Source organism: Podarcis filfolensis (genome assembly GCF_964270895.1).
Source record: "Podarcis filfolensis genome assembly, chromosome: 4".
In the NCBI taxonomy this organism is placed as follows: domain Eukaryota; kingdom Metazoa; phylum Chordata; class Lepidosauria; order Squamata; family Lacertidae; genus Podarcis; species Podarcis filfolensis.
In genome coordinates this window covers 93,606,076-93,618,974 of record NC_139607.1, presented here as the reverse complement: position 1 = coordinate 93,618,974, position 12,899 = coordinate 93,606,076, and positions in this window count along the sequence as shown.

Genomic DNA, 12,899 nt, shown 5'->3' with positions numbered 1-12,899 from the left:
TGCTGAGGTCTGTTACACATGATGCGCAAACTCTGCGGATCCCTAAGTGTGCCGGTGTCGGTTGGCATTGGTCGCTGTGATGTTCGGGCAGAAGAAACCTTTTGAAGCTCCCGAACGATCCACCAGGAGGGAGGGAACATGCCAGTTGGGCATGTGTCTCTGCCAGGGTCCTACTTGAGTGTAGGCTGAACTCCTAACATCCAGACCCCCCCCCATAACCCAGAGAGCATTGGAAGTAGGAGAACAAATAGCTCAAAGGCAGAGGGGACTTTTCAGCACCTGTAGCAATGATGCATGAGGAAGCGGGAGAGATGAAGGGGGTGGAGACTCATTCAGGACAACACCATTATTCTAAGAGGCTACATTCCCAAGCCTCTCTCTGTGAATATTGACTAAAAAAGAATTGGTAAGGACTTTCGGGTATGTGTCTCTACCAGGGTCCTACTTGAGTGTAGGCTGAACTCCTGACCCTTGGGTCTGGAAAAAGTTCAAAACTACTGCTAGAGCATGTACAGATGACTTGGTGCAAGAGAAATCTAGACCCACAGATAGCAAGATAGCTACGAGGAACCCCTGAACTGCTTCTGAAGTAGAGACACACTAGGGTCTGGGAGGGTGATTTCCTACTAAGAACACAAGAATAGCCTGCTGGATCCGGCCAATGGTCCACCTAGTTCAGAATCCTTACAGTGGTCAATGAGATGAATGTGGGAAGTTCAGTACTGGAGTGGTACTGGGAAAGAGAGCTTTAGGAAACTGGCCATCAAGCTGTCTGGGTAAGGTATAAACTGGTCCTTGCGTTCAGGAACTGAGCAGAAGTCTTTGATCTGCGGCATTCAGCCAACTGACGATTCCCCCTCTTTCTCTCTTTAAGTTTTATTTTCAGACACGCAGTTTACGAAAACAGGAAACTATAAAGAGAAAGATAACTCATGCTAATGAACTCCCCACCCTCCCCACCCGGAGCAGCAATAGAGGAGCTTTGCTAGAATTTTAATTAGCCTCCCATTGGCATGTATATCATCCATAATATCTCATGCTGTTCGGAGACCACAGCGGGAAAAGTAGTTTGGGGAAAGTAGCACAAAGTGGGACGTTTGCTTGGGCTGCCCTATATTATGGGATGGCGGCATCCACCGGAGAGTTTGGAGCTGTTGATGCAGATGTTTTATCTGCCCTCTTCCTAATTTAGGTTTTCTCTCTCCCCCCAGTTTAATTTTTAAAAGTTTGGATTAAAAAATGAATTATTATTACAATTATCAACAGCATGTAATAACGATGATGATTATAATCATAATATTAATGGTAATGATAATGTGTAGGCTCCTTCACTTTACGGTTTGGCCACCTGCTAAAACTTTTGTTTTGTTTTGTTGAAGCAAGCCTACTTAGACATCTAAATAGGATTTCAATGTATAATATTTCATTTTATAATGTATATTTTGCAAACTGTTTTGTTTTGATTTTTTTTTAAAAGCTAACTTGTTTTCAACATCTGATTTTATTGGTAATTTTAATGTATATTTTAGGTCTACTGCTTAAGGAATTTGGGGATAAAACGGCTTATAAATCTTGCTAAACAATTTGACGTAATATAAGATGATGTCTTCCAGCCCTTACAGCTTGTTGTTTATCTCTGTACCAAATCAGACATGGCATTATTTACACATGCAACCATTTCATGCCCCCACCCCTGCGAAAACAAAACAAAACCCAGTTGCAAGTGGCAGGATCCTGATCAGGACTGTGGTAAGAGGTGGTGAACTGCAATCCTTTACTCCATTGTAGTCAAGATTCCTCTCTCTCAATGAATTTTCCATCCCCTAGGAAAACAGTTGCCCACTGCCACTGATGGGGCTATCGCTGGTAAATAGGGGCACCTGGAGCATCTGAGATATTATGCTTTCTTCTAGAGTTCAAATGCTTAAAAATTCATAACTATCATGAGTATTCTGTGACTTTTGTTTTTTAAAGTTTTCTTTTGTCAGCCTCTGTTAATGAGAAAAAGGCACTGAATTATTTCTTCCCCATCATTTTCAAAGTTGCCAGTGACAAATTGTACTGAATTCAATTAAATTAAGGCAGCAGGTCTAAAGTTCTTAATTACCAGCTTTTCCTGAGCTAGGTTGTAAAATTCCACTAGAGGCAGAAAAGCCACAAACATGCCGCAATTTGTCCTAATCACGTGATCTCCGTGTAAATCCTAGCAAGGTTCTATATTGTTTTGTTTCCTAAAAACAAAACAAACCCCTTACGACATGGGTAGGCAAACCAAGGCCCGGGGACCAGATTCGGCCCAATCGCCTTCTCAATCTGGCCCGTGGACGGTCTGTGAATCAGCGTGTTTTTACATGAGTAGAATGTGTGCTTTTATTTGAAATGCATCTCTGGGTTATTTGTGGGGCCTGCCTGGTGTTTTTACGCGAGTAGAATGTGTGCTTTTATTTGAAATGCATCTCTGGGTTATTTGTGGGGCCTGCCTGGTGTTTTTTACATGAGTAGAATGTGTGCTTTTACAGTGGTACCTCGGGTTACAGACGCTCCAGGTTACAGACTCCACTAACCCAGTAATAATACCTCGGATTAAGAACTTTGCTTCAGGATGAGAACAGAAATCGTGCTCCAGCGGCGCAGCGACAGCGGGAGGCCCCATTAGCTAAAGTGGTATACCTCAGGTTAAGAACAGTTTCAGGTTAAGAATGGACCTTTGGAATGAATTAAGATCTTAACCCGAGGTACCACTGTATAAAAATGCATCTCTGGGTTATTTGTGGGGCATATGAATTTGTTCATATTTTTTTTCCAAAATATAGTCCGGCCCCCCACAAGGTCTGAGGGACAGTGGACCAGCCCCCTGCTGAAAAAGTTTGCTGACCCCTGGTTTATGAGATATCTTTTCTAGTCCTCGTGATCACCGAGCTCACCCGACTCCCCGACACAGTCACTTACATGCGTAGCAAAAGCCAACTTTCATCTGTCCCTTCGCCACAGCAACAGCCAATCAACCCCACGCCTTGCTGCAGCCACCAATAACACGCCCAATAGCCGCTGACAATCTCTAGCTCGTGGCAGCAATCAACCCCACGTACCCACTATGCACTACGCGTGTATATGACGACCCCCAATTTTTTGCATTATTTCTTAAGAAAATAAACCTCGTCTTATACACGGAAAAGTACGGTAAGTTGTGTATTTATAGCAGTAATCGGAGGAGGAATGACCACTGGGAGGAGTGCAGAGAGAAAAAATGCCATGGTGCATCTGCATCAACCCAACTGGATGCTTTCATCTGCCCCAGCTGCAACAAAACATGTCCCTCATGTATTAGTCTCAATAGCCACAACAGGCACCTTTGACTTCACCCCCTAAGGATCACTCCTCCATTGTCTCCTGAGACGGATGGATGCCAATTAATTTCAAAGCCAGGAGGAAAATCAACTCTGTTGATTTGCTTCATTGGAAGAACTTATGAAATGCCAGACTACGGACAGTCCCATTTGATCAGGGATTGTGCATCACAGCGTGCAAGTGAGGGTAACCGAAGCGAATATTTTTTCAACAAATGGGGGGGGAAAGAAGGCTGCTGAAAACGTTCATAAGATGTAGAGTTTCAGCTTACCCTTAGCATAACACATGACAATCTTTAAGCGGATTGCATATTAATTACTAGATGGAAATGATTTGTGCAGAAGAAATTTGCAAAAAAAAAAAGTTGTTGATTTTATCCGCTTTCTTGCAGCCAAAGCTAATCCTGAAACAGTTGTCTTTGGGGGATAGAAATCAGATGAATCTATACTGTAACCTAACCTGAGTGCTTGAAATTGCACAGGGATAAAGTCTAAGTAAATAAGAATACGTCCCCCGTCCCCGGTTAATAGGCCGAGAGTGGATTATGAGTTGCCACCATGCATTAATGCTGTCATTAGTCAGGATCTTTTCCATATATATATAAATAAAGTTGGTTCCTATGAGTGATAATGAGAGAAGTCACTTTGCAATAATACATCCAGTAATTAGTGAGGGGAATGCTTTGGGGGCTAAATTTTGCCCTTGAATGCACACATATGGCTTCAGTTGGCATTAATAGGAGCCATACGAATGTCCAAGGACAGTAATTAACCTGCAGTGGGAAAGCTAGGATAAAGGGAAGCAATGAAATAGCAAACCAGGTGGGTTTTAGTCTCTGCCTAGCACACACAGTGAGAGATTTTACTTTCTTGGGCTCCTCGATCACTGCAGATGGTGACAGCAGCCATGAAATTAAAAGACGCCTGCTTCTTGGGAAAAAAGCAATGACAAACCTAGACAGCATCTTAAAAAGCAGAGACATCACCTTGCCGACAAAGGTCCGTATAGTTAACGCCATGGTTTTCCCAGTAGTGATGTAGGGGAGTGAGAGCTGGACCGTAAAGAAGGCTGATCGCTGAAGAATTGATGCTTTTGAATTATGGTGCTGGAGGAGACTCTTGAGAGTCCCATGGACTGCAAGAAGATCAAACCTCTCCATTCTGAAGGAAATCAGCCCTGAGTGCTCACTGGGAGGACAGATCCTGAAGCTGAGGCTCCAATACTTTGGCCACCTTATGAGAAGAGAAGACTCCCTGGAAAAGACCCTGATGTTGGGAAAGATGGAGGGCACAAGGAGAAGGGGACGATAGAGGACGAGATGGTTGGACAATGTTCTCGAAGCTACAAACATGAGTCTGACCAAACTGCGGGAGGCAGTGGAAGACAGGAGTACCTGGTGTGCTCTGGTCCAGGGGGTCACGAAGAGTCGGACACGACTAAACGACTAAACAACAACAGCACACACAAAGATGTATCTTTTTCAAAGTCTTGCAGCAAAGGGAACTTACGGAGCCCAGGGTGATGGGAGGAGGCTTAAGGCCATATTTCCTGCAAGATAATGACACTTTCAGACTCAAGGCACTTCAGGCAAACGGATTGGAACAGCGTGCACAAGAAAGCAAGCATACCCTCCAGGTGCCCCGGTTTTCCAGGGACAGTCTTGGAATTAGGAAAGCCATCGCAGCTTCTGATTTGATCTGGCAATGTCCCTATTTCCCCCGACAGTGCTGCTGCCACCAAGCTCAGGGAGGAGGCCCAGTTGACATTTGTCCCGGGCAGCAGCAAGAAACATCCCATTGCCTCTCCATGGCTGCTGCTGCCAGGCCCCCAACCTTGGGCAGCTTGTGGCAGCTGCTGGAGAACAGGTGAGGTGGAGGAGATGCTGTCACTGCCAAGAACCAGCTGTGCATGACATGTCTTGGTGGGGCAGCACTGTTGGGATGCGTCTGGGGAAACGGGGGGCAATTGGCAGGCCCCCAGCTGGCTCCAGCCCTCTGGCCGGCAGCCGGCCGAACTCTGGTCCTTGGAACAGCATCAAAACTGTGACCCGAGCTTCAGAACCCTTTCAGAAGCTGAGCACGCAAGCTAGCAGAGATAACAAACCCTTCGCTGCGAAAGGGCAGACAGAGGCATACGTAAAGCATATTTACAAGCAGTTTATTCAGCACAGATCAGGACAAAGAAAACATGTCTGCTCTCCTTCATGTCTCAGAGCAGGAAGCATAAGGCAAAAGCTATACACAAACGGAAGTTCCCAGCAAGCTGTGCTGGAATGTAAACAGACATGTGACAAACAACGATCATGTCTGTTCCTTTTAAGGTGGAACGGAAATCATTATCCCAAAAAGCACCGCTGTGGGTGCGAAGAAAGGGGGAGTGGAGAGAAAGGGTCTTGTTTTGTTTTGTTTTAAACGCTTTGTGCGTACGCACAGTGGCGGAGGAACCCTCTCCGGCACCTGGGGGGGACGAATTGCCCGGTGGCGCACGCACGACATCCATACAGACTGCATTGTGTGCGCACTCCGTACAGGGTAACGCTCACACACACCATCCATACAGGTGTCTGTACAGGCTGCCGCGCAAGTGGCATCCCATACGGACTGCACATGTGCAGCAGCCAATACGATACGATAATCTTTATTGTCATTGTCCCACAGTAAAGGTAAAGGGCCCCCTGACCATTAGGTCCAGTTGTGACCGACTCTGGGGTTGCGGCGCTCATCTCGCTTTATTGGCCGAGGGAGCCGGCGTACAGCTTCCGGGTCATGTGGCCAGCATGACTAAGCCGCTTCTGGCGAACCAGAGCAGTGCACGGAAACACCGTTTTCCTTCCCGCCGGAGCGGTACCTATTTATCTACTTTCACTTTGACGTGCTTTCAAACTGCTAGGTTGGCAGGAGCAGGGACCGAGCAACGGGAGCTCACCCCGTCGTGGGGATTCAAACTGCTGACCTTCTGATCGGCAAGTCCTAGGCTCTGTGATTTAACCCGCAGCGCCACCAGTGTCCTTTTTAGAGACTACCTTACACTGTGTTTAAAACCAAAATCGCATTTGGATAGAAACTGTTTCTCAGGCGGCTAGTCCTAGTCTTAATAACCCTGTACGGACGCCTGTATGGATGGCACGCGAGAGCGGCAGCCCATATGGACACTGCACAAGCAGTGCCCATACTGACTGCGCGCGCCCTCAGCCGCTCTACAGCTGGGGAGAGGCAGGAGTCATCTTGTCTCCCCGAGTGGCACCCGGAGCGGCCTGTCCCCTCCACCCCTCCACTTCCTACGCACACCCCTGCGTACGCACAAAGATTAGACCCTTTGTCTAATCTTGCCCCTTTCTAAAATTTATTTATTCGTGTGTGTTTTTCTTTTTTTGTATTCTGCCAAAGGATAAAATAAAAGAAAACTGGGATTAAGGGGTTTTCTCAGAACACTGGAGGAAATGTTTGCTATGTCCCATTGCTGCGGTAGTGGCACGCTCCTTTATTCTGATAGGAAATACTCAAGGTGGGGGGGACAAACCGAAAAAGGGAGGTTAAGAGGGTCAGTGGGGGGGGGATGAGCAATGACCCTATTTTCATCTGAGGAATGTTGGAGGATACGCACAAGAAGAGACTCTGGAGGTGGAACATGCACAGTAGCTAACAAGACTGCGGGTGGCATGCGGACGGGCAAATCTGTCAATTTCATTTTCTCCAAGTTCCTCAATTTTCCACTCTTAATTTCACTTTGCCATGCTCCTGTATTAGCCCGTGATTTTTTAAAGAATGGTCCCTTTGAAAATTCACCAGCGTTTTAGCGCACAGGTCGCCTAATACGTATATTTTTGTATTCCGTTTTGTCTGAATATATTGCACGCTTGCATACATTTTCATGAATATATGCATCCTTAAATGTGCATTTTTATACCCTTTGGTTGGAGGACAATGCTGCAAAATTTGGAGATGTGTGTGCTTCGAAGGAGTTTCAGTCAGTCTATATATTTGGAGGGAATTGTGAAGTAGGTATGTCTATGTTAAAATGCTGATTGGATCACTCTAACAACACCTGCGATATCTTCTGCAATATGAATTGGGTGCCCAGGAACATATAGGAGCCTCATTTAAGAAACTGCCAGCAAGTGAATGCTATTTTCTATGCTCTTCAAAAAGTCCTTTGCTCTCAAATAATCCAATTGAACATGTACAGGCAGCATTTTAGAAAACCAGGGCACTTATTCAGGGTATCTAAATATGGATTTCAGGATCTAATTTTAAAAAGGCCCTTTGTTTAAAATAAAAGCGAGGCGCACAGAACGGGTGCAATTGATGAAGACATACGAGCTCAGGGGACTCGAAAGAACGAAGAAGAGGATTTTAGGATATCTCTGAAACACATTCCCAAACAATCACTTTCTTGTAGCTAAGCCCCAAGATTTATGCAATTTGGTTGGCTGGGCTTGTGTGGTTCCTTTGAGATTTAGGTCATTTTCCATTCCTTGACGTATTCTGCAAGCTGTGGTCGCAAACCAAATACGGGGCGCCCTCTCGGCTTTCAGCGTGCCCCAAATAAGACATAGAATAATAGAATTAAAGAATCATAGAACTGGAAGCTCCACCCAAGAGTTGTATAGTCCAACCCTGGGGGGCGTCAATCAGAGAGTTCAGAAGAACCACGTTTGCCCCCAGCCCTGAGGTTCCATACCACTGCTGCATCAGAAGGGCCACCCGGACCAGACGTAGTGGTTAAGAGTGGTGGACTTGTAATCTGGTGAACTGGGTTCTCTTCCCCACTCCTCCACATGCAGCTGCTGGGTGACCTTGGGCCAGTCACACTTCTCTGAAGTCTCTCAGCCCCACTCACCTCACAGAGTGTTTGTTGTGGGGGAGGAAGGGAAAGGAGAATGTTAGCTGCTTTGAGACTCCTTCGGGTAGTGATAAAGCGGGATATGAAATCCAAATAACCACAAGGAGGCAGAACAGTGGCCCACCAAATAGGATCATTTTAATAGATGGTCCTGGTTGCGGGCAGGCCCTCAACCTGCCCCCCCCGACCTGGCGTGGGTGGAGCTATCACCCTTATGCTGGGGTGGCACCACAATCACCCAGGGCTATTGCCCAATCATTTTGAAGGGTGATTGTGGGAGAAAGTATAAAAGTGGCCGTGCGACGTGTGCCAAGCACCTGCTTTGCACTGCTGAACACCTGCCCACCCTCCCTTTAATTTAAGTGTCCTTTGGCCTTGCTTTGGACTTCGGTTGGTTATCTCCCACTTGGACTACTGCAATGCACTCTACGTGGGGATACTTTTGAAGGTGACCCGGAACTGCAACTAATCCAGAATGCAGCAGCTAGACTGGTGACTGGGAGTGGCCGCCGGGACCACGTAACACCGGTCCCGAGAGATCTGCATTGGCTCCAGGTAAGTTTCCGAGCACAATTCAAAGTGTTGGTGCTGACCTTTAAAGCCCTAAATGGCCTCGGTCCTGTATACCTGAAGGAGCGTCTCCACCCCCCCCATCGTTCTACCCGGACACTGAGGTCCAGCGCCGAGGGCCTTCTGGCAGTTCTCTCCCTGCGAGAAGGGAAGTTATAGGGAACCAGGCAGAGGGCCTTCTCGGTAGTGGCGCCCACCCTGTGGAACACCCTCCCATCAGATGTCAAGGAAATAAACAACTATCTGACTTTTAGAAGACATCTGAAGGCAGCCCTGTTTGGGGAAGTTTTTAATGTTTGATGTTTTATCGTGTTTTTAATGCTCCATTGAAAGCAGCCCAGAGTGGCTGGAGAAACCCAGCCAGATGGGCGGGGTATAAATAAATTATTATTATTATTATTATTATTATTATTATTATTATTATTATACGTTCCATCCCCTCAAAAGCAGAAGTCTCAGCAGCCTATGTGGCTTTTCATTAGAATAATGATATGTTGGCTGCCTATGTTCTACACACGTACACTACTTGCAATTTCTTCAATGGCAGATTACATTTTTCTCCCTTTCCCTTTTACACATCGCCTTTATGTGGTTGCTGCACACATCGCTCGATGCCCCAGGGACACATTATCAACGACAGGTGTGATTTCACAGTCTTTGTGCAATGGGCTTCTGGAGCAACAAAGACATGCCTGGATCTTCCTGCAAGCTCTCTCTCTCCTGCGCTTCTGCCGGGGGACGTCCTCATTTCCTGTATTTGCACAATACTTTATTTCATGGGTCCTCCAAGCTTTGAGCGCTACCGTAATAATGCAAGTGTTTATTAGATCTGTTGCGCAAACATTAGGCATGTTACCACAATAGTCATAAGCACCAGCTAGTCTTAAGCAGTAGCTCCTTAGCTGTGACTCTCTGTGTGAAGTATTCTCAAAGCTGTTTCCTCCCACCGTTCCTCTGTATTCAAGCAGTCCATGACAACAGGAAACATTTGACTCAGTTCACATTTTAATGCAGATCTACTTGATTCTTAGTTCCTAAAGCAATATGTAAACCAAAAGGCATCTACCCTTGGAAATTCAACACTACCCTGAATGGTGTGATGCAGTTCTTCAGCCAAAATTTGTGTCACATTGGCCAGGGGTGCTGGAAGTTGTAGTCCAATAACATCTAGAGGGTAGCTGCATTGGCAACCCCTGTCCTATGCCCACTGAACACTCATCTAGTTATGCAATAATATGCCTCTGTTCTGGGGAAAGGAGCCTGCATACAAATATATGAAGCTGTATTGTACTGAGTCAGACCAATAGTCCATCTAGTTCAATGTTGTCTACACTGACTAACAGCAGCTCTTCAGAAGTTCAGGCATGAGCCTCCTCTCTTGGCGATCACTTGTGGCCGAGTAAGATTGTCCTCCATGAATATGGCCTTAGTGGTCCGTAAATGATGGTGGAGGCCAGTTTTGGATTCACACATCCTTCCACAGTGGTTTCCAGGTGGGAGTTGATCACAATGAGGATTTGCCAAACGTGCCTTCCTCTTAGCTCATTTCTCCCTTTCATCCTGAATTTGTGCTTCTTCAAAATCCATGATGCCTTTTGTTGTTTAGTCATTTAGTCATGTCCAACTCTTCATGACCCCGTGCACCAGAGCCTGCCAGGCACTCCTGTCTTCCACTGCCTCCCGCAGCTTGGTCAAACTCATGTTCGTAGCTTCTAGAACACTGTCCAACCATCTCGTCCACTGTCGTCCCCTTCTTCTTGTGCCCTCAGTGATCTCCTTCATGGATCACTGCCTTGTCGTGGCAAAGGGGCTTGAATAACTCAGAGAAGCAATGAGCTATGCCGTGCAGGGTCACCCAAGATGGACAGGTTTTGACCAAACCTGATCCACCTGGAGCAGGAACCGGCAAGCCACTCCAGTATCCCTGCCAAGAAAACTCCACAGATAAAGACAACAGGTATATTATGCCTTTAGGAAATGCTATTCTCCAATTGGAGCGCTCGCAGGCCAGTGTTTCCCAATTGTCATTGTTTACAGTGGCGTAGCGTGGGGGGTGCAGGGGGGGCCAGCCGCACCGGGCGCAACATCTGGGGGGGCGCTCGCACTCGCAGCTCTCTGCCCCCTGCTGAAATCCACGGGTTAGGGGGCGCAAATTACTTGCCTTGCCCCGGGTGCTGACAACCCACGCTACGCCACTGATTGTTTATACTATATTTTTAAAGATTCGCCTTGAGAGCATCTTTAAACCTCTTTAGTTCCTCATCAGTATTTTGCTTTCCATTCTTAAGCCGGGAACAGAGTAGTTGCTTTGGAAGATGATAATCAGGCATCCGCACAACATGTCCACTCCAACGAAGTTGATGTTGAAAAATCATTGCTTTGACACTGATGATCTTTCTTCTTCTAGTACACTGACATTTGTTTGTCTGTCTTCCCAAGTAATATATAATTTCCCACCAAAGACACCGTTGATGGAATCTTTCAAGAAGTTGGGGGTGGTCCATGATCAGGCATTTGCCTCCACCAGCCCTATCTGGGGATTGAATCTGGGACTTCCTGCATGCAAGGCAGATAGATGCTCTACCACTGAGCTATATCCCTTTCTTGAAAGATTTCTCAGGACTCTGGTGCTGGATCATCTCTTGCAATCTTTGCCATTTTCAGTCCAGCAGTCCAGCTCCTCTGTGTTTGGGATGAATTGCTACCATATATTAAACTGTGTTCTCACATTGAGGACCCCCACCCCAAACACAGAAGCTGAGTGCCGAAGCAACAAAAATCCACCCATCAAGCCAAAATTTGGCTCTCCGTCATCGGTGTCTTTGTGTCAGCTGAAGGAATTCTTCTCTGTTTGCCCACCCCTAGGTGACCCAAATGTTCCCTGCGTTGGCCTCTTTTTGGTGTATGAAAGATTAACTTATTTTCCTAGCTTCTGTGTTAAGACGACAAGTTAATTTTTCACTCCTTTGGTTGAGTTATTGTGCCACTGGCTTCTATGAGATATAGCCGAGGCCTTAGAAAGTGGCTCATAATTCACCAGAGGTGAAGCTCTGAGTGAGCAATGAGTGGGACGGCGATCACTCGCTTCCCCTTTTTAAGTTTCTGAAGGGTATTTTTCCTTCCCCCACATGGAGACAAGTAGGAGATGTAAATCAACCCTCTATAAAACTCCGAAGCAGCCAAGATCAGGTGTCTCCCAGAAGATAGCTCCCACGTCGTGTGGTTGCCAAATCGACATCCAAAGGGAATTTCGAGACAAATTTAGAGGCTCATCCCAAACATTTGTGGGAATGTGTAGGGTACTATTACCATGGTGTCACCAATGGCGACGGCACCTTATGCTGTAGAAGGGGACAGGCACATCTAATTCAACATTAATTGAGGGAGAAGGACCTAAGAACATCAGAAGAGACCTACTGGATTGGGTCAAAGGTCCATCTAGTCCACCAACCTGCTCGCACAGTGGCCAGCCAGATGTTTCTTCTGGAAAGCCCACAAACAGGGCCTGACTACATCATCATCACCATCATCATCATTTTTAATTTGTGTACCATCTTTCCATCTTACACTACTCAAGGCGGTTTACAAGCTGAAGAAACAGAAAATGTATATACAATGCAATACACAAATGTGATAATAAAACGGAACTTTAAGATAAGCAACCTACATCAGTACAGTCATACCTCGGGTTGAATACGCTTTGAGTTGAGCATGTACAAGTTGCGCTCCACGGCAACCCGGAAGTAACGGAGTGAGTTACTTCTGGGTTTTGCCACTTGCGCATAAGCAGACGCTCAAAATGATGTCATGCGCATGCGCAGAAGTGGCGAAAAGCGATGCACACGTGCGCAGATGTGCCGTCGGTAGTTACGTTTGCTTCTAGATGCGAACGGGGCTCCGGAACGGATCCCGTTCGTATCTAGAGGCACCACTGTACTTGCATCAGTACTCTCCCCGCCTGTGATTATCAACAACTAGTATTCAGAGACACACTGCCTCCAACTGTGAAGGCAGAGAATGCAGCTATTGTGACTAGTAGTCCGCGAGTGTCTATAATCCTCTTTAAAGCCATCTAAGTTGGTGGCCATCACTACCTAGTCCAAGGAGCAAAGTCCTAGAGTTGGAAGGGACTGAACTAG